The sequence below is a fragment of the Carcharodon carcharias genome, chromosome 7, assembly GCF_017639515.1.
Source record: "Carcharodon carcharias isolate sCarCar2 chromosome 7, sCarCar2.pri, whole genome shotgun sequence".
Taxonomy (NCBI): domain Eukaryota; kingdom Metazoa; phylum Chordata; class Chondrichthyes; order Lamniformes; family Lamnidae; genus Carcharodon; species Carcharodon carcharias.
Genome location: NC_054473.1, coordinates 40,895,261 through 40,922,481, shown reverse-complemented (window position 1 = coordinate 40,922,481; position 27,221 = coordinate 40,895,261). Strand labels below are relative to the sequence as shown.

At 40.1% G+C, this 27,221-nt stretch overlaps 1 protein-coding gene across 37 annotated transcripts in view; it reads right to left on the bottom strand.

Annotated features, from left to right (window-relative positions):
• Positions 1 to 27,221, bottom strand: part of slmapa (sarcolemma associated protein a) — a 241,758-nt gene that overhangs the window by 181,693 nt on the left and 32,844 nt on the right. The window lies entirely within an intron of this gene.

Sequence of the window (27,221 nt, the reverse complement as noted above, 5' to 3'; positions counted from 1 at the left end):
ATACCTGTGTAAATTTGAGATGCTGTTATACATTTTATACATAGTGATAGAGTCGTTACAGCAAGAAGGCAGCCATTTCGCTCATCAAGTCCGTGCTGGCTTCCTGTAGTGCAATCCAGTCAGTCTCATTCTCCTGTTCTATCCCTGTAGCCATGCAAACTTATTTCCCTCAAGTACCCATTCAGTTTCCTTTTGAAATCATTGATCACCTCCACTTCCACCACCCTCGCAGGCAGCATGTTCCAGGTCATTACCATGCACTGTGTAAAAATTTCTTCCTCATACCCCACCTTGCATCTCTTGTTCAAAACCTTAAATCTCATAAGATCATAAGAAATAGGACAGGAGTAGGCCATTTGGCCCATCGAGCCTGCCCCCTTCATTCAATAAGATCATGGCTGATCTGACTGTGGTCTTAACTCCATTTTCCTGCCTGTTCCCCATAATCCTCGACTCCCTCATTGATCAAAATCTGTCTAATTCAGTCTTGAATATATTCAATTACCCAACCTCCACTGGTCTCTGTGGAAGAGAATTCCAAATACTAACAACCCTCTGAAAGAAGAAATTCCTCCTCATCTTCAACTTAAGTGGGAGACTTTTTATTTTTCAACTGTACCCCCTAGTTCTAGATTCCCCAACAAAGAGAAACATCCACCCTGTCAAGCCCCCTCAGATCCTTATATGTTTCAATAAGATCGCCTCTCTTTCTTCTAAACTCCAGTGAGTATAGGCCCAACCTGCTCAACCTTTCCTCAGAAGACAACCCTTTCATCCCAGGAACTAGCCAAGTGAACCTTCTCTAAACTGCTTCCAATGCAGGTATATCTCTCCTTCAATAAGGAGACCAAAACTGTACAGAATACTCTAGGTGCGGTCTCACCAATGCCCTGTACAGTTCTAGCAAAACCTCCCTACTTTTATACTGCATCCCCTTGTAATAAAGGCTAACATTCCATTTGCCTTGCTAATTACTTGCTGTATCTGCGTGCTAACTTTTTGTGATTCATGTACAAAGACACCCAGACCCCTCAGAGATGGCGTCCTTTGGTCCCTCTCCATTTAAATAACATTCTGCTTTTCCGTACTGCCAAAGTGGACAAACTCACATTTTCCCACATTATACTCTATCTGCAAAATTTTTGCCCACTCACTTAACCTGTCTATATCCCCATGCAGGCTCTATATCCTCCTCACAACTTGCTTTTCTGCCTATCCTTGTATCACCAGCAAATTTGGCTCAAATACAGTTGATTCCCTCAACCAAGACACAGCCAAGACACTAACATAGATTATAAATAGTTGAGGGCTCAGCACTGATTCCTGTGGCACTCCACTGGTTACAGTTTGCCAACCTGAAAATGACCCATTTATCCAGGCTCTCTGTTTCCTTTTAGTTAGCCAATCCTTTATCCATGCTAATATATCACCCTTAACACCATGAGCTCTTATCTTGTGCAGCAGCCTTCTATGTGGCACCCTATTGAATGTCTTTTGAAAATCCAATACACTACATCTAGTGGCTCCCCTGTATCAACCCTGCTTGTTGCATCTTCAAAGAGCTTTAATAAATTAGTGAAACACTATTTCCCTTGCACAAAACCATTTTGACTCTGCCTGATTCATTACTAATGGGAACAGCTTTTCTTTGTCCATCTTACCTCAACACTTCATAATCTTGTACACCTTTATCAAATCTCCTCTCAATCTCCTTTGCTCTAAGGAGGACAATCCTACCTTCTCCAAGCCAACCAGGTCTCTGGAACTATTCTGGGAGATATCCTCTGCCCCCCTCAAGGACCTTCACATGCTTCCTAAGGTGTGGTGACCAGAACTTTTAAAAAAAATTCATTCCTGGGATGCAAGTGTCACTGGCAAGGTCAGTGTTTGTCGGGCATCCTAATTGCCCTTGAGATGATGTGGTAGTAAGCAGTCTTCTTGAACCACTGCAGTCGTTCTGTTGTAGGCACACACACAGTGCTTAGGGCGTGAGTCTTGGGTTTTTGACCGAGCAATAGTGAAGGAAAAGCAATATAGTGCCAAGTCAGGATGGTGTGTGGTTCGGAGGGTAACTTGTAGCTGGAGTGTTCCCATGAGTCTATTGCCCTTGTCATTCTAGGGAAATTAGGGATGGGCAATAAATGCTGGTCCAGCCAGTGATGCTTGCATCCCATAGTGAATTAAAAAAACTTGAATTTATGCTTTCCCAAAATCTGCTCAATTCTACTCGAGCATAAAACCACCTCATAGATTGCTCTTAATGAGGGCAAAGTATCAGAAACTAAACAAAATTCAGGTGCTCTCTATTTTATCTGCGAAACACTACAGGTTCAAATTTAGCACAATGGTCCATGAGTAAATACAATGTCTAAAGGACTGAATCAAAAAGACATAAAGTGCCCGGTTCAATTACTTCTCTGTGCTGAATTCAAATATCTCAGCTGCAATGATGAAAGGGAGATACCATTGCTACAGAAATGCTAGAGAAGAGAAAAGAAAATAATTCTGTATTCCCGAGTCTAGGCTGCTCTGCTTACAGAACCATAATTTTGTTGTGGATCACTGCCTTGAGAATGAGATTTTTTTTAAAAATCAGAGAACTAAAATTTTGGTGTGAAGCTGGTATTACAACATTGTTTTACTGGCATACTGGCATTGTTTTAAAGGTAGAATGGATTTTAGATTGGATGGAATCATTTGGATGGAATTAATTTTGTGCTAATTGACTCACGACAAAACTATTTGGGTCCTCTTAATATATGACTTCATTATCAAGGATCTCAACTTCTTTCATTTCCAATTTCCCACTTGCATATTCATAGTTTTGTGTTTCGTAGCAGATAAACTATTCAGGTTGTTGATTTGTGCCAAGAATCTCCATTTCTTCAAATATATAACCTAGACTTCTTTCTGATCTGCTCAGCATTTGGCAGATCACTTTTGCCTCACTAGGAGTTGTTTTGGCATCCTGTTATCATACTTTTTCAATAAACACTGTACTGTAGGTGGTTTGTCACACTCCTAATTTTTATGTATAACATGTGGTGCTATTGCATTTTCAATTTGTCACATAAAATTGTTTGGGTGTCACATATAGATACAGTACTTTTAGCATCTTGACACGACTCATCATTTTAATATACAAATAGGTTACTACGTGATCTCCCCTGCATGTGTAATTCAGTTGTCATTTGGAAATCCCACTAATTACATAATGGAAATTTTCCATTGGCAATTTGTTTTATAACTATGGATATAGGAATTTATACTGGATAAAGATGACAAGATTTTTATTACATCGTTAGTCAATTTCCCATGCCATTGCCTATAGTAAAGCAGAGAATATTCTATATGAAGTTTTTAAATAAAGGGCTAAAAACACTGAAGTTAATCATATGAGATATACAATATGTGTGAATATTTTATTTTGTTTTAATCATTACTTTGGGCATTGAAATCATTTATTGAGAAAATATAGCATAAACATGTCTCAGGTAGCACTTTAAGCGAATTGTGAGAACTCAGTATCCAGATTATGTAAAATAATGAATTGACATGGGCATTTTCTAGTATAATTGTGGGCAGAAATATATAATAGAAAAGTTGATGCAACAGGTCTGAAAAAAAGAGTGACAGTGACACAGAAGCAGGTCTTTGAATATATATTAAAGATTATATAGTTAGGCAGTTCAAATACATTTTTATGCATGTTAGAAGCACTGTCTTCATACTTCCTACAAAACAGCAGAACAAAGTGGCTAACTCTCATGAAAAAATAAAGCATTTGACTATTATGGATTTTTTTTAACACAAGCTACTTAATATAAACAAGTTTTGTCATGTAAAAAAGCTGAATACTGCAAATGCTGGAAATCTGAAATAAAAATAGGAAGTGCAGGAAATACTCAGCAAGTCTGGCAGTATCTGTGGAGAGAGAAACAGAGTTAACATTCCAGGTCTGTGACCTTTCATCATGGGAAAAGTTAGAAATGAAATAGGTTTTGAGCAAGGGGTGCATGGGACAAAGACAAAAGGAAGGATCGGGTGAAAGCTGGGAGAGACTGAATGGCAGAAGAGTGAATCTTCCAGGTTCAAAGGGAATAGTGATGGGTAAGGAAAGTAACAAAAGAAATAATAGGTGCTGCCAGACCTGCTGAGTATTTCCAGCATTTTCTGTTTTTATTTGTCTTGTATCATTTAGTAGTTTCTTTCCTCCTCCCAAATCAGTCTTCCTGTTTCGCAATATAAAAAATAGAAGGACACGGGAAATCGCAACTTGACATTCTGTAGGTGTCATTAATTATTTGTTGAGGTCATGTTCGTGCAGCAGATTCAGCACTTAAAGTAGTCCTATGCTCAAAACTGCCAAAGCCAAAATGAAACTTTATTTCAAAAATTTAACGCAGGCTCACATACTTGTATAAATATTACCAGTGGTCAGTCAAAAGAGATGTCAATGCTGGCAGAAATCAACACATTTTCATGTTTTTGAAAATCATCATTAACCCAAGTGATAACCGGTTAGCATGTCTAAGGCACAATCCAACCACAGAGCCATTCAATAAACCAAACTCAAAAACCACCTCCATACTGGTAGAAACAAAACCACAGGACTAGAAACAGGATTTATGAAATTAACAGCATTCTTTTTTATACAAGCGCCCTTTATGCTATTAGCACAATGAGATCCAGTCGGGAGGGTCCAGACGTCGTGGTCCACGTAGATATCAACAAAATAGGCAGGACAAGGAAAAAGCTTCTGCATAACTAGTGTAAGGAGCTGGACACCAAAATTTAGAAGCAGAACCTCAAAGATAATATACCTGGGCCACATGCAGATTGGCATAAGGTAAATAAGATTAGAGAAGTTGTGTGGCTGAAGTGAGTTTCAGTTTGTGGGGCATTGGCACCAGTACTGGGGAAAGTGGATGCTGTACCATTGGGATGGTCTACACCTGAACTGTGCTGGGACCAGTGTTCTAGCGAGCTGCATAACTAGGGAAGTAGAGGGGATTTTAAACTAAATAGTGGGGGCAAGGGATCAAAGTTGGGAAGATGTGATAAATCAAAGGAGTAGAGAAGTGGCAAGAGGGAAAGGCACTAACATGGGAAATGATAAACAGGCCATGACAGGAAGGGACAGAGAATACAAATCTATGAATAAATCAGCAGGTGAGGCTAGGAGGTTCCAAAAATAATAAAAAAGGACAAAACCATAGGTTCTGTATCTGAATGCACTTAGCATTCGAAACAAAACTGATGAACTGATATCACAAATAGAAATAAATAAGTACGATCTGATAGTCATCACAGTGACACTGCTGCAGGATGACATAGATTGGGACCTGAATATTTAAGGATACATGAATTTAGGAAGGACAGGAAATTGGGAAAAGGTGAAGGGGTGGCAGCTCTGTGAATTAATGATAGTATTAGCAAAGTAGAGTGGGATGACCTAAGTTCAGGAAACCTGGACGTGGAAGTACTTTGGGTAAGGATGAGAAAGGATAAAGGCAAGAAGTCACTTCTGGGACAGGCACCCTAATAGTACCCACACGGTAGGGTGGAGTATAAAGGAAGAGATAATGGGAGCTTGTCAAAAAGGCACAATGATAATCATAGGGGATTTTACTTTACAATGACTGGAAAGATCAGATTGGCCTAGATGAGGAGTTCATTGAATGTTTTTGGTATAGTTTCTTAGAGCAGCATGCTCTGGAGCCAACCAGAGAGCAGGATATACCAGACCTAGTACTGTGTAACGAGATAGGATCAATTAATAACATCATAGTGAAGGCACCCCTAGGTAGTAGTGATCATAATATGATTGAATTTTACATTCAGTTTGAGGGAGACAAGGGTGGGTCCAAGACTAGCTAAAGTGAACTGGCAAATTAGGTTAAAAGATAGGTCAACAGAAATGCAGTGGCAGACATTTAAAGGGATATTTCAGAATACACAGAATAGATACATTCCAACAAAAAAGAAAAATTCCAAAGGGAGGACCCACCATCTGTAGTTACCAAAAAAGTTAAAAGACCATGTCAAACTTAAAGAGAAAGCATATAATAGTACAAGGATGGGTAGCAGGTCAGAAGATTGGACAGGATATAAACAACAGCAAGGAATGACAAAAAGATTAATAAGGAAGGAAAAATTAGAGTATGAGAGAAAGCTAGCTAGAAATATAAAGACAGATAGTAAGACTTTCTATAGGTATTTAAAAAATGATTTAACAAAGTGAACATTGGTCCTATAGAAATTGAGTCTGGGGAATTAATAATGCAAAATAAGGAGGTGGCAGATGAATTGGACAGGTGCTTTGCATCAGTATTCACTATAGAGGATATAAGTAACATCACAGAAATAGCAGTAAATCAGGAAATGGAAGAGAGAGTGGAACTCGGAAAATTACAATCATCAGGGAAGTGGTACTGAGCAAATTGTTGGAGCTATGGGCTGACAAATCCCCGGGTCCTGATGGACTTCATTCTATCGTCTAAAAAGAAGTGGCTGCTGAAATAATTGGTGCATTGGTTTTAATTTTCCAAAATTCCCTAGATTTGGGGAAGGTTCTATTAGATTAGAAAATAGAAAATGTATCTCATTTATTCAAAAAGGGAGGGAGAAAGAATGCAGGAAACTACAGGCCAGTTAGCTTAACATCTGTCATAGGGAAAATGTTAGAAGCTACTATTAAAAACGTTATAGCAGGACACTTAGATAAATTCAAGGTAATCAGGCAGAGTCAACATGGTTCTGTGAGAGGGAAATCATGTTGAACCAATTTATTGGAGTTCTTTGAAGAAGTAACATGTGCAATGGATAAAGGGGAACCGGTGGATGTACTGTACTTAGATTTCCAGAAGGCATCTGATAAGGTGCCACATCAAAAATAATAATAATAAAAGCTCATGGCATAGGGGGTAACATACTGGCATGGAAATAAGATTGGCTAGCTAACAGGAAACAGAGTAGGCATAAGTGGGTAATTTTCGGGTTGACAAGATGTAATATGAGTGGTGTGCCACAGGGATCGGTGCTGGGGCCTCAACTTTTTGCAATTTTTATAAATGACTTGGATGAAGGGGCCAAAGGTATGGTTGCAAAATTTGCTGGTGATACAAATATAGGTGGGAAAGTAAGTTGTGAAGAGGGTATAAGTAGGCTACAAAGGAATATGGATAACTTAAGTGAGTAGACAAAGATCTGGCAAATGGAATACAATGTGGCAAAATGTGAAATTGTCCATTTTGGCAGGAAGGATAAAAAAGTAGCATATTATCTAAATGGTGAGAGATTGCAAAGCTCTGAGGTTCAAAGGGATCTGGGTGTCCTCGTGCATGAATCACAAAAGGTTAGTATGCAGGTACAGCAAGTATTTAGGAAAGCTAATAGAATGTTATTGTTTATTGCAAGGGGAATTGAATACAAAAGTAGAGAGGTTATGCTTCAGTTATACAGGGCATTGGTGAAACCACATCTGGAGTACTGTGTACACTATTGGTCTCCTTCTTTAAGGACGAATGTAAATGCATTAGAAGTAATTCAAAGAAGGTTAACTAGACAAATATCTGGAATGGGTGGGTTGTCTTATGAGGAAAGGTTGGACGGGTGAGGCATGTATCTGCTGGAATTTAGAAGAGTAAGGAGTGACTTGATTGAAACATAAGTTCCTGAATGTTCGTGACAGGATGGATGTGGAAAGGATGTTTCCTGTTCTGGGAGAATCTAGAACTATGGGTCACTGTTTAAAAATAAGGGGTCATTCATTTAAGAGGAAAATGAGGAGAAGTTGGTCGTGAGTTTTTGGAACACTCTTCCTCAAAAGGGGGTGGAAGAAGAGTCTTTGAATATTTTTAACGCAGAGCTAGATAGATTCTTGATAAGCAAGGAGACAAAAGGTTATCAGGGGTAGGTGGGGAACGTGGAGTTAGTTGACATTTCAATCAGATTAGACATGATCTTACTAAATGGCAGAGCAGGCTTGAGTGGCCAACTCCTGCTCCTAATTCGTAAGTTTGTATGAGATTATTATTGGCTATCCCTTGCTAGCAAGGATGATTGTCTTCCATGAGTCCAAAGAAGGTTAATGAAGCTGATTCAGGTTCTGCAGGCTTTATGGCACAGAGGGCATTTGTTGTCATGTGGGATGCCTGGTCGTCTGGGATGTCTTGTGTGTTATCAGTTTGGGTCATGGCGTGTTCTTTTCGCTGCTCTCACTTTTCCTCTTCATTTTGCCTTGTTGGTTTCAAAATGCTGGGATCCTTTCCCAAAGACACTGCTGCTATCTGGTTCGATCCAAGGTGATGGTCTCTCAGGAGTTGATACCAGTGTTGCATTTCTTCATGTTGGCTTTCAGCACATCAGTGAAGTGTTTCTTCTGTCCTCCTCTGGTGTGTCTGTCCTGACTAAGCTGGGAGGAGACACCTGCTTTGGGAGCCTGGTATCTAACATCCGGACTACATGACCAACCCAACAAAGCTGATGGTGGATGATCATAGCATTGATGCTTGTGGTTCCTGCTTGTCAGAGGACACTGATATTGGTGTGTCTATCTTCCCACTTTATATGCAAGATCTTCCACAGGCAGTGTTGCTGGTAGGACTCCAGTGCTTTGACTTGCCCTCTGTACTCTGTCCATGTTTCAGCCCCATACAGTAAGGAAGGGATCAGGATTGCATAGTAGATCAAGAGCTGGGCAATGTCAAATCCAACCCCATGAACTCTGCATTCTTCTTCTGATTTCCTTTTTCAGAAGGAAGTATAGCTGCCTGGAAATCCCTTGAGCTGCCCCTCTCCAGCTCGCCATGACTCACTCAGGGCTGGAGAGGGGCTGTGATTCTCAGGTGACAAATGCAGTGCAATGCTCTGGGTGTTCACTCACGGGTGTCCATGAGGGTCCTGAGGTTCCAGGGCCCAAACTTCACTACTTGTATCTTTTATGTGTTTTGACTGCAGAAGGCAATCCCTTTGGTAAGCAGCTATCCAGTCAGGAGAGGTGAGGCAGACTGTTTAGTGCGCCTTTTCTAGCTCTCTACCCAATGAGGAATGGGCAAAATGGATCTTAAAGAGGCTGCTCAGTTGCAGTCACAGCTGCTGAAAGGCACCCCTGCCTCATCAAAGAGCTAGATGACCATCTCATAAATGCTGCCTTCATGCCAGATCATGACTAAAAGCTTCCAGACAACACAATACTGCTCCTGTCATCAAAGGGCTTGGGAGACGTGCTCAGGAAGGAAGGCGCCTGCGTGCGAAATCTTTTGCCAAATGTAAGGAAATTATTGCACAGCAGCTTCCACACGTGTCTTGACAGAACAAAACCTTGGTCCAATCGCAAGGAAACCAAGACGATTGGAGGTTTCATTTTGCTGCAGCTTCCACCTGCCAAAACAACCAGTGAGATATTCCAGATGGCACATCTTTCTCTGCCTGCTCTGCCATTGAGGACTTGTTTGTCAGTGCCTCGTCTCCTGAGTATTTCTTGAGTTCTTAAATAAGCCTTCAACTGAAGCAGACCAAGGAATAAGGGATTCCATCATACATCACCCTGCTGTGATCGACCCTTTCTTACTCATTGCCCAGTATGCTTCTGTTACAAAGACCAATTATCTTAAAACTTAGATTTTCAGATGGTGTTGCTTACAAGTAGCCTGAGATTTGGACTTGATTGAAACATATAAGATCCTGATGGATCTTGACAGGGTGGATGTGGAGAGGATGTTTCCTCTTGTGGGAGAATCTAGAACTAGGGGTCACTGTTTAAAAATAAAGGGTCACCCATTTAAAACAGAGATGAGGCGAATTTTTTTCTCTCAGAGGGTCGTGAGTCTTTGGAATTCTCTTCCTGAAAAGGCGGTGGAAGCAGAGTCTTTGAATATTTTTAAGGCAGAGGTAGATAGATTCTTGGTAAGCAAAGGGGTAATAGGTTATCGGGGGTAGGCAGGATGCAAATTTCAGGTTACTATCAGATCAGCCATGATCTTATTAAATGGTAGAGCAGGCTTGAGGGGGTCGAGTGGCCTACTCCTGCTCCTTGTTCATAGGTTCTTAGTTTTTATGTTTACAACCAGCTTGCTGCAGCCTGAATGATACAAATCAATTTAACAGAGCAAATTTACTGAAGCAAAACAAGACAAGGTAAAACCATACCCCAGTCACCTTGAAAGATATATTTGTAATTTTGCTTAATCATCTCTTCATAACATTTGGTTAAGATGCAGTAACTTTGTTCTTCCTCTTTTTTTGACATCCAATTATTTACTGGACAATTTTTTTTGTTCAACCTCTTGGGAACAAAACGAAGAAAATGAAAATGTATTACTTAACCTGGGCTCACCTCAGCCTGATTTACAAATTTTCTGCATGGCTGTCACAATATCGTAGTTCCTTCTCAGCAGCAAAATAAAAAACTACAACTTCCATAATGCAACAACGCAGCTGCATATCAGTAGCACTTGAAGACCCAGGTTAAGTTCCCACTTAAACCCTCAGGATTTAGTCAGAAAGCCAAGCTTTTTAAGGAAACTTATAGGCATGTCTAATATAAAACATTTTTTATGATTGAGATTAGGGATATTCCCAACAGAATTGCATAGTTTATGTGTTTGCTAAAAACGTATTTGTCACTGCATATACTGACCTGGGTGAATGAAGAAAATTGCAGCTGAAAACAAATAAGCTTAGTCAGCTTTGTGATACTTACTAGTTATGGAATGGTAGCATTGTATGAAAATGTTGATTTAATCATTCCTCATTTTGAGTGGAACATACTCAAAATAAATTACTTACATTGGTCTTATCTACATTTTCTTTTAAAATTATGACTGCCAGCGGTTGACAATACTTCTGTGTTTTTTTTTTAAAAACACAATACACTACAAACATAGAGGAAGGCAAAAACACAGCAGTAGCTTCTGGAAGTCAGAAGAAACAAACTAAAAAAAAAGCTCACAACTGAGAGAGGTACAATCCTGTCAAACCATCTATCAAGAAATAAATGGTAGCTGCGACCTGCTTTGAGGCCTCATTGAAACTAACTGGTAGCAAGATTATGTATAGGTAGAATGTGAGGGGTCTCTTTTTCTCTTTTGTATCAATAGAGCGGCACCTGGCCTTCATTTACAGCCTCTCCTGCTGCCCAGCTAAGATCAAAAATGCACCAGCTTATATTCTACCATTCAATAGAATGGGGGAGCATTTCCTGCACATATGCAGATGCAGTGTCAGTGCCTGTGATGTCACTGACTGTGATGTTCCAGGCAGTTACCTGCATTAAAGATGGTGAAGATCAAACAAAGACAGAAAACACTATTCTGGCTCACTCCCACCAGCCTCCCACCTCCTCCCTTGCCGCTTTCCTGTTCCCTTTACTTCTCCCTTCCAGTCCCTGCTGTCCATTCTGCTGCTCCCACCTGCTCAGGGGGAAGTGAGGGAGTGGTGAAAGGAAGGGCGAGGGGTCATGGTGGGGAAGTGGCGAGGGGAGCAGGTGGGAACTCAGGCTTTGGGATGCACAACAGTGATGCAAGAGGGTGGAGAAGCCATCCAAGTGCCAGCAGCCGGAGTGGGAATTGTCTTCGCGATTTCCTTTTCCTGGTCGGCGGCAGCAGGAGTTACAGTGTATGTACAAAGCTTCGCTGTCATTCAATTGACAGTCAAGTATTACAAAATAGCAGACATATCAATTGACACTTCACTAAGATTAACAATTGCAAACCAGCATTACAGCTTTTTCAAAAATAAGTTTCTAAAATTGGCAAAAGGATAAAAGTTGAAAAGTTTTACATCTGACTCCAAAATATGCTTTGTAAATATAGATTCTTTCTTTCCTTTCCAAAATATTTTTCTCAGATTGTATCCTCTTGGTTAAAATTCTACAACAGATTGCCAGACCATAATTACAGTGGGGTTTTTCACTAACACGAGCGAACTGAGATCAATTGTAATGCTGCCAGAACACCTCCAAGGTTAAGCATGCCCACGTGTTTCTAAGTCAGGATTCTGATGTTATCTGCTACACTTATCTCAATTGCTGGGGTCACAAACTGCAAAACTACCTTATTAGCCTTTTTTGCTCAGTCTCATCTGAAATTCCACTGTAACTCGTAGAATTGCAGTCAACATGGATAATTCCAAGCAGGCAGTATTTACCTGTCCAGGTAACGGTTACACTAAACGAATTATTTATATGCCTTTCCATCTTAAAATATAGATCTTGTGCACAGCTGCATTAAAAGAACAGCAAGACAACTTAATATTTGCACTTGCAATGCTTTGAGGAATCATTCAAATAAAGATGGTCGTCCCAACAAATTGATTTTATCAACTGTATGAAGTTGATCCAATGGGTATGTACTGAACTTATCAGTAATTATAAAAACAAAAAAACTGCGGATGCTGGAAATCCAAAACAAAAACAGAATTACCTGGAAAAACTCAGCAGGTCTGGCAGCATCGGCGGAGAAGAAAAGAGTTGACGTTTCGAGTCCTCATGACCCTTTGAAGGGTCATGAGGACTCGAAACGTCAACTCTTTTCTTCTCCGCCGATGCTGCCAGACCTGCTGAGTTTTTCCAGGTAATTCTGTTTTTGTTTTTATCAGTAATTATGTTCAGCATGATTACCTCCTGTGGTGCAAGCTGGAAAACAAAATTGTATTGAATAATACTAGCTTGGGTAGTAAAAAGTATACTAGGTATGTCACACAGGCAGCAAATAGATGGGAACGCCACCACCTAGAAACTCCCCTCCAAGTGACTCACCATCCTCCCCTGGAAATATATCGCTGTTCCTTCACTGTCGCAGGGTTAAAATCCTGGAGCTCCCTTCCTAACAGCACTGTGGGTGTACCCTCACCATATGGATTGCAGCGGTTCAAGAAGACAGCTCACCACCATCTTCTCTAGGGCAACTAGGGATAGGCAATAAACGCTGGCCTAGCCAGCAAAGCCCACATCCCATGAATGAATTAAAAAAAAACACACCAGCAAGGAATACCAATGCACCAAGTTCATTTAGTGGTCTTTATACACAGTTCTCAATTCGAGCCACTGATCCAAAAACATCTTTTAATCTTCAGCATACTCTTAACTACATAAATTTCAAATATAAGACAACAAGTTTTCATGCATTAATATCTTACAAATGTAGTGATAATTTTCAAATGAGAAAAATAGCTTTTCATACTGAATAAAGCTAATAACACCTCTATTTTTTCTCAATCATTTCTAACAGGAAAAAAAAAATACATATTTTGACTTTCAGGAATTAGTACAATAGTCATACTAAAACATGGTTAAAGGAAGTTTTAAAACTTTTTTTAAAATTTAGACCCCAAATCAGATGCCACGTATGTTTAGCAATATTCTGAGATATTGAACATTAATCATAGTATCTGCAACTACTTATAAGACTTGCGAGAAACAAATAATAACTGCAGATTTGGGAGACGATTTGGTTTGTACTGAAATTAGCAGTAAAATGTGCGTCACAAAAACTGTGGCATTCAATTTTCTTGTATTTGAAAAACCACTTGTTCTATTCATAAATATCCATTACACCTCAGCCCCTTCTACGATTTTCCATCAGTCATGGGCCAGAATTTGCTGTAGTAAAGCATCTAATGCTGACTGCTGTTAGACTGTCCCCTTCAGCTCAAAATATTTTAAGTGCAAACTGATAACAGCACAGCGAAATAAGTTGGAACCCAAGTGAACAGGGCAATTTACAGGTCATCTCTTAACTACTGAGATTTAAAATCTGGGGAATAAACACAGGAAGGATTGAGAAGGAGATCAAATTCAATGGATATAGTTGCCAGACTGAACTTGAACCAGTAGAAGAGATAAACAAATTTGACCTTGTCCTCACCAATCTTGTCCATTACAGTATTGATAGGAATAACCACCACACATTGTTCTATTCCAAAAAGTCAGTTGGTGAAGGACGATACTGGAGTTAATCTTTACTCTATTTTACTTTTATTTACAGAGTTAAACATCACAAGCAAATACCCCCAAACTCAACCACACCAGTTTCAATAAGTGTCTCTTTATAAGTGCTCAACTGAAACCCCAATTAATGCCCTCCACATGCACTTGTTTTGTTTTTCTTTATTCTTTCATCAGGCGTGGTTGCTGGCAAGGCCAGCATTTGTTACCCATTCCTAATTGCCCTTGAACTGAATGGCTTTGCTCAGCCATTTCACAGGGTAGTTAAGAGTCAACCATATTGCTGCAGATCAGGAGTCACACGTAAGCCAGACCAGGTAAGGATGGCAGATTTCCTTCCTAAAAGACATTAGTGAACCAGATAGGTTTTCACTGCAATCGATGATAGTTGTCACGGTCGCTATACTGAGACTAGTTTTCAATTGCAGATTTTTAAATTGAATTTAAGTTCCACCAGCTGCTGTGGTGGAATTTTAACCCATGCCCCCAGAGCATTAACTAGTGCCTTTGCAATACTAGTCCAGTGACATTACCACCATCTCCCACAAAAGCAACCGATATACAATTAGCACAGTGCACGTGGAGACAAAGTTCTGTTTTCTTCGGGAGGATACCCTTCATTGTGTTGTGTACCACTACTACCACTTTGCTAAACGAGATAGATTCAGAACAGATCCAGCATATCAAAAACTGGATATCCATGAAGCACTATGGCCCATCAGCAGCAACAGAATCATATTCCACCACAGCAGCAACAGAATCGTATTCCACCACAATTTGTAATCTAATGGCCTGGCATATTCCTCACTTTCGTATTATCATCAAAACAGGCAACCAATCCTGGTTCAACGGATGAGTGCAAAAGAGTTTGCCAGGAGCACCAAGCATACATGATAATGAGTGCCAACCTTGTGAAATTGCAGCACAGGACAACATGCACACTACCAGTAAAAGCAGCGTGCTATAACAAGATTAAGTGATCCAACAACCAACATATTAGGTTACAGTTCTGCAGTCCTACCACATCAAGTCATGAATAGTGCGGGACAATTAAACAGCTAACTGGAAGAGGAGGCTCTTAAATGCCTCCATATTTGGTGATGGGGGGAGCCCAGCATGCGAGCACAAAAGGCAAGGCAGAAGTGTATGAAGCCACCTTCAGCCAGATGTGCCAAGTGGATGATCCATCTTAGCCGTCTGAGTTCCCTCCCCCCAGCCCCTTCCCACCAAATCCCCCATCCCAGATGCAAGCCTTCAGCCAATTCGGTTCACTTAAGAAGCGGTTCAGCACACTGAATAGAGCAAAGATTATGGCCCCCCAACAACATCCCAGATGTAGTGTTGAAGACTTCTGTTCCAGAACTAACCTCGTTACTAGCCAACTTGTTCCAGTTCAGTACAACACCAGTGTCTACCAGACAAAGCTAATCCATCCAATTACCATCCCATCAACCTATTCTCAATCATCAGGTGGTGTTGTCGCTAGTACTATCAAGTGGCACTTACCAATAAACTGCTTATGAATTATCAGTTCGGGCTTCACCAGGGCCTCTGAGCTCCAGACCTCATGACAGCCAAATCCTATTGTAGACAAAAGAGCTGAATTCCTGAGGTGAAGTGAGAATGATTGCGCCATTTAGGAAGTCAATGGGAATCAAGGGAAAACTCTCCACTGGTTAGTGTAATACCTAGCTGAAAGGAAGATAATCATGTTTGTTGGAGACCAATAATCACAGCTTCAAGATGTAACTTCAAGATTTCTTCAGGGCAGTGTCCTAGGTCCAATCACTTTCAGGTGCTTCAATGGCCTCCCTTCATCCTAAGATCAGAAGTGAGGATGTTTGCTGATGACTGCAGAGCATTCAGTTCCATTCATAATTTCTATGATAATGAAGCACTCTCTGCTGCATGTAGCAAAATCCAGATAGCATTCAGAATTCTAAATAGCAAGCAATGATCATCTCCAACAAGAGAGTCTTACCAGCTTCCCTCAACATTCAATGGTATTACCATTGTTGAATTGTCGAATGCCCCATCCTTCTGGGGGAGGTGGGAATCACCTCAACTGGGTCAGACAGATAAATACTGTGGCTCCATAAGCAGGTCAGAGGCTGGTTATATTACAGAAAGTGAATCACCTCTGACTCCAGAAAGCCTTTCCACCAGCTACAATGCACAAATCAGAAGCGTAATGGAATATTCTCTACTTGCTTGGATGAGTGCAGCTCCAACAACATTCAAGGAGTTCCACGCCATTTTGGACAAAACAGTCCATTTGAATGGCACCCCATTCATATAGTAAACCTTCATTTGCTCCACCATCAGCACACCATGCCTGCAGTATGTACAATCTAGAAGATGCCCTGCAGCAACTTGCCAAGTTTCAACAGCACCCCTCAAACCCCCAACTTCTATTGCCTGGAAGCACACGGGTACCACCACCAAGTTCCCCTAAAAGTCACAACATCCTGATTTGGAAATACATTGCCATTCCTTTATCATCGATGGGTCATAATTCAAGGACCCCCGGCACACGGAGGACTGCAGGGTTCACCACCATTCTCCCAAGAGCAATTAGGGATGGGCAATAAATGTTTGCCTTCACAGAGATGCCTACATGCTGTGAATAAATAAAAAAAACTTCTAGGCCACGCTGTTCCACCCCACTTGTGCTACCACTCAATCATGTTCGCGTGCTACAGGGCCAAATCCTCTGTAATAGAGACAGAGAGGGGTTTCACTCATCAAAATAATTTTAAGGAATCTGCAGCCATCCTTTATGAAAAGTTGGGACTTCCATCATCAGTAAATTAAGATCAAGAAAGAGAAAAAAATCAGGAAACACGGCAGTCTAAACGTACAGATTAAACTTAATACATCAATGCCAATCACTCCAAGCTTTCAAACCATACACAAAAATACTCAAGAGAATACTGGGTGTGAACCAGATGCAAACTATGTGAACGACAGCTGCTCGGGGTCTTCTAAAAATAGCATTTGCTCTTCATACAGAATCACAAGGTAAATACAAGTCAATATTTGACACAATGAAAAAAAATCCCCTTTTGGTTTAAGTGCAAAACAAATTACATACATCTAAAAAATTAATAGTTAGAAGAGGATCAAATGGGACCAATGTCAGCTTAGTCTATTAACTGTGATTGTAATGGAACTAGTTGGATACCATTGCCTGCAAAAATTATGCAGTTGTGTAATGTCCAAGAACATGAAGACTGTCCTGATGTATGACAAGTTGCAATCATAATCACACAATTTACTGTTGAGAGGACAATTACCAAAGAAAATGTTTGAATATATAGTCGGACTAAGTAACTAGGTTCCAGATTTCTCACCCAGCATTTAGATTCAATCCCAATTCTCTGTGATGTAATAACCAAATATTTTCACATTGGACTGGAAATTGCCTTGTCCAGACTATGGCTGGCTACATGAAACACCAGATTTGAACAACTTTAACTTGAGGTACAAACTTCTTGTGAGGCACTTTGTCAAATGCCTTATTACTCATCTTTGTTGCAGGGCTTTAGGCAATTTAGGCTTTACTGTACTTTAAAAATCAAATACTCTTTGTAGTTGATGCTACAGTCCAGTGTTCCTCTTTCTGGGGTTTCCTTTTATTTCAATTTGCATTCCAGGATTTCCATTTCCATTTTTTATTGTCACTTTGACCTACTTATTGCTTTTATTGTGAAAGGGATGATAAACACTCCTCGTCTAATTTTGAAGTACTCCTGTTTAGGAACAGCTCTTAGTCTTATACCAATTTCAGTCCAGTGAAGAGAATTAATTTCTTATTTTTCTATACTCCAGATTTTCTTCATATGATATATCTAGTTTCAATTGCTAATTGGAGTTGGTAATTGGAGGAATACTATATCTACTGTACCTTAATGATCACAGGACATCCCATCAGTCTTCTGATTTGAGAAAATAGAAGGAAATATTTGTGAATCTGAAGTCGTATAAAAAGATAAATTTTTCCATGGCAATTGCTTGGCTTGTTAGCCTGTGGCTGGGACTTCATTGTGTGACAAAGAAAGTGAGCAATGGGTGAGACACATGAAGTAGAAAATATGTAAGGAAAAGAAAAAAATAGGCAAGGAGACAGTTAGGGCAAGAATCAAGAAAAGAACAGTGAAAGAAAAAATATACAGACGAGAAGAAATAAATTTAAAATACATACATGCCAGAATCACTGGTGGCCTAGGAGTACTGGGCATTTGAGCAGTTAGGAGGGTTGGGTATTTAAGTGATAAAGATGTGCCTTAACTTCTTTTCTTTTATACTATATCCCTTGATTAATAAAGTTGTGTCCTAGAAGAACAGGAGAAGGCTATTTGGCCCATTGACTTCATGTTATCTAATTTAAAAAGTAATCCAGTTAATCCTGTTGGAACATAGGGACATAATACTTAGGAGCAGGAAGAGGCCATTCAGCCCTTTGAGCCCACTCCTTCATTCAACAAAATCACGGATGATATGACGGAGGTCTTAATTCCACTTTGCCATCAGCCCCCGCATAATCCTTGACTCCCTTGTCTTTCAAAAATCTGTCTAACTCAGCCTTGAATAAATTCAATGACCCACCCTTCACTGCTTTCTGGGGATGAGAAGTCCACATACTAATGGCACTTTGAGAGAAAAAAATTCTCCTCATCTCTGTTTAAATGGTAGATCTCTTATTCTTAAACTGCATCTCCTGGTTCTAGTCTCTCCCACAAGTGGAAACATCCTCCCAATCTCTATGCAATTAAATCGCCTCAGGATCTTCAATGTTTTAATAAGATCACCTCATTCTTCTCAGCTCCAATGGGTACAGGCCCAACCTGTTCAACCTTTCTTCACAGGATAAGCCCCTCAATCTCAGGAATGAGTTGAATGAACCTTCTCTGTGCTGCTTCTAATGCAATTATATATTTTTTTTCAATTGAGGCCAAAACTGTACGTGGTATTCCAGATGTGATCTCACCAAAGCCGTATACAGTAAAACTTACCTATTTTTATATTCCATTCCCCTTGCAATAAATACCAACATTCCATTTGCCTTCCTAATCACTTGCTGTACCTGCATACTAAACTTCTTGTGATTCATGTACCAAGACACCAAGATCCCTCTGTACCACTGAATTCTGCTATCTCTCTCCAGTTAAAAAGTATGCTGCTTTTCTATTCTTTCTGCCAAAGTGGACAAGTTCACATTTTGCCACATTATACTCCATCTGCCAAATTTTTGCCCACTTGCTTAACCTGTCTATATCCCTTTGCAGACTCTCTATCTCCTCTTGAGAACTTACTTTCCAACCTATCTTGGTGCCAGCGGCAAATTTAGCTACCATACATTTGGTTCCTTCAACCAAATCATTGATGTAGATTGCAAATAGTTGAGGCTCCAGTACTGATCCCTGTGGTACTCCACTAGTTATAGCTTGCCAACTTAAAAAAGGCCCATTTATCCCTAGTCTCTACTTCCTATTAGCAAACCAGTCCTCTATCCATACTAATATGTTACCCCCTATACCATGTAATCTTATCTTGTATAGTAACCTTTGATGTGGCACCTTATCAATTGCCTTCTGGAAATCCAAGTGCACCACATCTACAGGTTCCGCTTTATCCACCTTGCTTGTTGCTTCCCTGAAAAGCTCTGATAAATTAACTAAACATGATTTCTCTTTCACAAACCCATGTTGATTCTGCCTGAACAAATTATGATTTAAGTATTCTGCTATAATCTCCTTAATGATGGATTCTAGCAATATGACAGATGTTATGCTAACTGGCCTGTAGTTTCTTGCTTTCTGTCTTCCTCCTTTCTTGAATAAAGGTGTTACATTGGCTATTTTCTAATTCACTGGGACCCTTCCAGAATCTAAGGAATTTTGGAAGATTATAATCAATACATCTACTAGCTCTGCAGCGACTACCTTTAAGGCCCTAGGATACAGGCTATCTGATCCTGGGGACCTGACAGCCTTTAGATCTAATAGTTTTCCCAGCACCTTTTCCCTAGTGATAGTGATTGTTTTAAGTTTCTCCCTCCTGCTCACCTCCTGATTTACAAGTATCTTTGGGAAGTTTTCTCCGTTTTCTACAGTGAACACAGGCACAAAATCCCTGTTCAATGCCTCTGCTATTTCTTTGTTTTCCATTATCAATTCCCCAGACTCACTCTCTCGAGGACCAACGCTAGCTTTAGCTACTCTTTTCCTATTTAAGTACAAGTAGAAACTCTATCTGTTTTTATATTGCTGGCTAGCTTTCTCTCACACTCTTCTTTCTCCCTCCTTATTTTTTTTAGTCATTCTTTGCTGGTTCTTAAAATTTCACCAATCTTCTGACCTACCAGTAAACGTTGCAGATTTGTACAGTGATGATGCATCCTTCTCAAAGAGTCTTTCTTGCTCATTAGGATAAATCTTTGCTGAGAGCTATTGAATATCTCCTTAAAAGTCCGCCAATACATCTCTGCTGTCCTACCCTTTAACCTAGTTTCCCAGTTCACTTTAACTAGATCTGCTTTCATACCCTTATAAAAGCCTTTATTCAGGTTTAAAACCCCAGTCTTAGACTCAAACTTCTCTCCTCCAAACTGAACATGAAATTCTATTATTTTATCATTGCTGTTGCCTAGAGGTTCCTTTAATATGAGGTTATTGATTATTCCTGTCTCATTGCTCATTGCCAGGTCCAGAATAGACTGCTTCCTCATTGGCTCTCAAACGTTCTGCTCTAAGAAATTGCCCCGAATACACTCCATGAACTCATGTTCCAGGCTACAACCTGATTCATTCAATCTACATCTAGATTAAAGTCACCCAAGATTATTGTGGTACCTTTCTTACATGCCCCATTTATATCTTCCTGTCTGACCATGTACTGAGGGCCAATAAACTACTCCCACAAATGACCTTTTACCTTTACTATTTCTTATTTCTATCCCATTCCCTTGTTATTTCCACCTATTCATGCAATTTTTCTCCAAGTACTTATCCAATTACCTTGGAAGACTACAATTGAATCTATAATCACCCTATCAGAAGGTGCATTCCAAATCCTGAAGTTTTTTCTCATGTCATCTCTGGTTCTTTCACAAATCACCTTAAATCTGTGCCCTCTGGTTATCGATCCTTCAACCATTGGAAACAGTGTCTCTTTACTTATTCATGAAAACCTTCATCACTTTAAACCCCTATCAAATCTCCTCTTAGCCTGCTCTGCATTGAAAGCAACCTCAAATTTTCTAATTTATTCACACCACTGGAATCCTTTATTTCTGGAATCATTGTAGTAAATCTCTTTTGTACCCTCTCTAAGGCCTTAACATCCTTCCCAAAGTGTGGAGCCAAGAAAGCCTTCTCAACTGAGGATGTTGATTGGGAGGAAGTGTAGGAATGTCTGGGGCCAGAGAGACATTGATGATGGCAAGAGGGAGCATGAGGGATGAAGGAGCAGTAGGCAGTAAATGAAATTCCAGGTGCACCAGATAGGATTTGCTGCTAGAATTCTGTACAGTGCCTAAATTGACAAAGTTGAAAAAGTGATAAATTCTCAAAAAATAGCTAAACATTAGAAATGAATGAAATAATAGATATTCATTTGGTATTGAGTTAAAATTTAAAAATATGACTGCCCAACTGTCTATGTAAGTGGAAAGAAGGTATAATGGCAAAAATCAGGCATACCCTGCACTAAACTTCAAAGGGCCCACACCTGAAAAGCTAACTAATTTGTTCTTCATGCTGATATTGGCTGACCTGCTGAGGGTTTCCAGCATTATCTGTTTTTGCTTCTGGAAATGTGCCATAACAGGAAATGTTTGCAACCATATAATTTAGACAAACAGGTTGTAGGTAGGAGGCAGTATAACTCATGGGTTGTCACTAGCTACCAGAAAGTTTCAATCAACATGTCAGAATGGACAGCTGCATTTTTACTTCATTTGTACAGAAGGTCATTAACAGTAAGATCTATTGGATGGAAAGAGAGCAAAAGTGCAAGAGACATAGAGAGTGAGCAGAACAGTATAAGAGAAAAGAAGAGATAAAAAAGAACAAGCCAACATTGATATTGTGCATTGCATTTTCTCAGGATATTCCAAAGACTTTATAGATTCAATACTATTGTTGCAGCAAATATGCAAACAGTGATAAGATAAATTACTGGATAAGCTGCTTTGGTGATAGTGGTTCAGAGAGCAATGTTAATAAAGACACTGGAGAATTCCTTGCTCTTCTTCAAATGTTACCTACCATATGAACAATTTGCATATCATCTGAAGGAGAGAACCTCCAATTATGCAGCTCCTTCTTAACACTGCACTGAAGTGTCAGCTTCGATGATGTCTTTGGGAACCCACAGTCTACCGATTCAAAAGGCATGAGTGCTAGCAACTGAGTCACATTAACACTCAAAGAATGCAACAAAAAAAGTACCAACCCTGCCAGAAGTGAAGACAGTTTATTTACTACTTGACTGCATTCCAACAGTAACGGCAACAGCCAACTTAATCTACCTACAGCAAATGAAAGTTAACTAGTTAAATCACAGTAGGTTTAGGAAACCAGCTTTGCATTAAGAAAATCTTGGGGACTGTGTCAAACACTCCTTTTTGGAAAAATGAATTGTATCATCTATCATTTTAGAGGAAAATCCTCACATTTGGTTCACAGACTTTAAAAGGACGAGGAACAAAGTTTGAGAAATGCTGCACTGTGACAGTTTTGTGACATACGAAACATTGCTGTTGACTACATAAAATACATTTACTGGAAACAGAACATAACATTTTTTGTTCATTTGTTTTAACTATTAATTTTTAAGTTTAGGCCAAACCAAAGGGGAAGAAAAATTCTCTGAAATTTTAGTCAAGTTGGTAAATCTACTCAGTATGTTAAACTTGTTTTGCCTTGGTGTCAGGTGCAAATACTGGACTTCATTCTTTCTTCAACTTTCAGCAGAGAATTAAAGTTAAAAGAGCATTATCTGACATTGACCTGCAACAATATCTTTAAATGTGTGACATTTCAGTAGATAAATGGCAAGGAGATGGCGTGGTGGTATTGTCACTGGACTGGTAATCCAGAGACCCAGGGTAATGCTCTGGGGACCTGGGTTCGAAATTTTAATTCAATAAAAATCTGGAATTAAAAGTCTAATGATGACCATTAAAAAAAAACATTGTCAATTGTTGAAAAAATCTGGTCCACTAATGCCCTTTAGATAAGGAAATCTGCTATCCTTACCTGGTCTGGCCTACATGTGACTCCAGACCCACAGCAATGTGGTTAACTCTGAAATGTCCTCTGAAATGACCTAGCAAGCCTCTCAATTCAGGGGAATTAGGGATGGGCAATCAATGCTGGCCTAGACAGCGAAGCCCACATCCCATGAACGAATATAAAAAAAAATCCAAACATGCAGTATAAAGTAGCCAGATCAAGAGGAGCTCTTTGTTGTGAAACTCCAAGATAAAATTATCAAGAACTTTTTAAATTTAAAGTCATATCTATAATCATTGTTTCTACACACTGGTGGTCAGAAAACAAGTTTCCAGGACACCACATAGCACAGTCTTACATAGTTAATGTTTGCAGTTGAAATGCAAAACAGTAATGTTCAATAATAAGCCTCCTGATCAGAAAACCGTTTCTAATTGCAACACAACCAAATAACATTTAGAAACACCCGCACCAAATCCCATTTAAGATCAACCTCCTCTCTGGAAAGAGGCAGGGAGGTTAAGAGGACTCCAGTTCTTCAAGAAGGTTCAAATTCAGGTGCTTTTAAGAGGGAATTTAGAAACAACTAAAGTTGCAATTTTAAATTTCACTTACTTTTAGTTTTGGAATCTGGATCCAAATATATATATATTTTTAAATACCAGACAAGTAAAACATACTTCCACATTGTGTACATAGATAAAACTCAGTGCAGCCAACCAGAGCTTCAGTTCATTCTTTAAGAAAAAATTCCTTTAAATATTTTAAAAATTTAAGTGGCAAACTTGGGACCTGCAGTTCAAAGATTGAACAAAACAACTACAGTAACACTGTACAATTCAACTTTTGTTCATCAGCAGCCCAGATACTCAATGCTTAATAAGTTGCAGTGTGTTACTTTCTGTTTTTTGTGACTTCATTAATAGTACTTAAACGCAAGAATTATCCTCCTATTCAGCAAATACTTGATTCAACGGAAAGTTCATTTAAGTAGCTACACCCCAGTTATCAATGTTCTTCTGTTTACAAACAAAAAGCTTCTTCAGAAGAGAAAAATCTTCTTAACCAAAGCACACAATCCAAATATACACAGGCTTTACAGTAAACTAAAAATCGCTGTGCTAAGACCAATGTGTAAATGACTAAACAGGTGCAAAGTGCAGATCCAGATTAATGGGTGTTTATGAAAAGAGAAGAATTGAAACCTGCTTCTATGATGCCAGTCAGAGCAATGAATTAATATTCTTATTGAAATGACTGACATCAAAAGATCTTCACCACAAACTTCATGGAATTAACTTCTAATGATCTATCTTACAGAATGGAGCAACATGGCCTGGCAATTTCAGGTTACACTTTAAGATCTGGAGAGAAAAACTTTTCTTGACCACTTCAGATGTCCACTTGGATGATTTCCTTACATTATTAGATCTAATGTATCCCAACTACATCTCCAGTTCTGCTCTTCAAGTTATGATTCAGTTATATGTCCATTCCAGTTTTGTTGTATGGTTATGATAAATCCATAACCATTAAGTTTATTACACGTCCTCGCCTGAAGGAAGTATTTTTTGTTGTACCACAGTACTACAGGAACAAGTACGATACCCACATTGTCTCTTTTAAAATTGGTGCACTTAGATAAAGAATATTGACTGGCTAGTTGATCATGAGCATCAACACAGCTGCATCCAGTATTGCTTTTGTCCATGAAACGCTGGGGACGGTGGCCCCATGATAAGGTCACTGGACTAAAAATCTAGAGGCCCCAAACAATGCTTGGGAGAGAGGATATCAACTCGCACCATGGAAGCTGATGGAATTTAAATTCAATTAATAAATCTGGAATTAAAAGCTAGTCTCAGTAATGGTGACCATGAAACTATCTACAGTAGTGAATAGCCATCTGGTTCACTAATGCCTTTCAGGGAATTCATGGAAGAAAATCTGCCATCCTTAACCAGTATAGCTTACATGTGACTCCAGAGGCTGACTCAGTTGTATCAAATCACTACAGTAAAGTTGAAAAGGAAAAAAACTGAAAGGATCATCCGGCATTGACCTAGGCATCAGAAATGACCATGGTGTACCCTGTCCAGTCAACCCTGCAAAGTCCTCCTCACCAACATCTGGGGATTTGGCCAAAATTGAGAGAGCTGTCCCACAGACTAGACAAGCAACAAGCTGGCTTCGTCATGCTCACTGAGTCATACATTACAAAGTCCCAGACTCCTCCATCATCCTGCTGGAATATACCCTGTCCCACAGGCATGACAAAGGTGTAGTAGTCCACAGTGGGGAGGGAGTGGCGCTGGAAGTCCTCAACATTGACTCCACATCCCATGAAGTATCATGGCATAAGGTCAAACATGGGCAAGGAAACTTCTTGTTGATTACCACCTACCACCCTCCCTCAGCTGATGAATCAGTACTCCTTTATATTGAACACTACTTGGAAGAGGCACTGAGGGCAACACAGGACTAAATTTACTCTGGGTGGGGAACTTCAATGCCCATCACCAATATTGGCTCAACTGCACTGCTACTGACCAAGATGGCTGAGTTCTAAAGGTCATATGGGCCTGTGGCAGGTGGTGAGTGAACCAAAGAGAAAGAAAATCCTACTTGACCTTATCCTCACCAATCTACCTGTCAAGGTGCACAACCCTTCTGGAGACAAATGCCTGCCTTCACACTGAGAATACTGTCCACTGTGTTTTGTGGCACTATCACCATGCGAAATGGGATAGATTCAGTGCAGATCTAGCAGTTCAAAACTGGGCATCCAAGGGGCACAGTGGGTGATCAGCAGCAGAAGGATGTTTTTCAAACATAATTTGTAACCTCATGGTTTGGCATATCCCTTACTCTATACAGGGAATCAACCCTGTTAAGATGAAGAGGACAGGACAGCATGCAGGAACAACATCAGGCATACTTAAAAATGAGGTGCCAACCTGATGAACTTACAACACAGAAGTACATGCATGCTAAGCAGCAGAAGCAGCATGCAATAGACAGAGCTAAGCGATTCCCTAACCAACAGGTCAAATCAAACTCTGCTGTCCTGCCTGCCATATCAGCAGGAGTGGTGGTGGACAGTTTAATGACGAAGTAGAGGAGGATGCTCCACAAACACCCCCATCCTCATTGTGGGGGAGCCCAGCACATCAGTGCAAAAGACAAGTTAGAAGTGCCAAGTGAATGATCCACCTCAGCTTCCTCCTGAGGTCTCCAGCATCACAGAGGCCAGTCTTCAGCCAATTCGATTCACTCCACATAATATCAAGAAATGGCAAAATGTACAGGGGACAGCAAAGGCTAAGGGCCCTGAAAACATCCTGGCTACAGTACTGAAGGCTTATGCTCTAGAATTAGCCATAGCTCAAGTCAAGCAATTCCAGTACAGCCACAAAACTAGCATCCACCCGACATGTACTGTCCACAAAAAGCAGGACAAATCTAATCTGGCCAATTACCACCCCTCAGTGTATGCTCAATCATCAGCAAAGTGATGGATTGTGACAACAGAGCTATCAAACTGCACTTGCTCAGTAATAACATGCTCATGGATGCTTAGTTTGGGTTCCAGCATGACCACTCGGCTTCAGGCCTTGGCTTCATTGCCGCCATGGTCCAAACATGGAGCAACATTTCAGAGGTGAGGTGAAAGTGACTGCCACTGACATTAAGACAGCATTTGATTGAATGCAAATCAAGGGGCCCTAGCAAAATTGAAGCCAGTGGGAATCCTGCAGCGATGTACTAGGGCCTCTAACAACCAGGGCCATCTTCCTTTGTGCTAGGTATGATTCCAACCTGGTACCTTCCAGGTAAACTAAGTGGCTGTAAGAGCAGATCAGAGGCTGGGAATTCTCCTGCGAATAACTCATCTCCTAACTCCCCAAAGCCTTTTTGCCATCTACAAGGCAAGTCTGGAATGTGATGGAATCCTCCTCACTTGCCGGGGTGAGTATGGCTCCAACAACACTCAAGAAGTTCCACACCATTCAGGACAAAGCGGGCTGCCACCC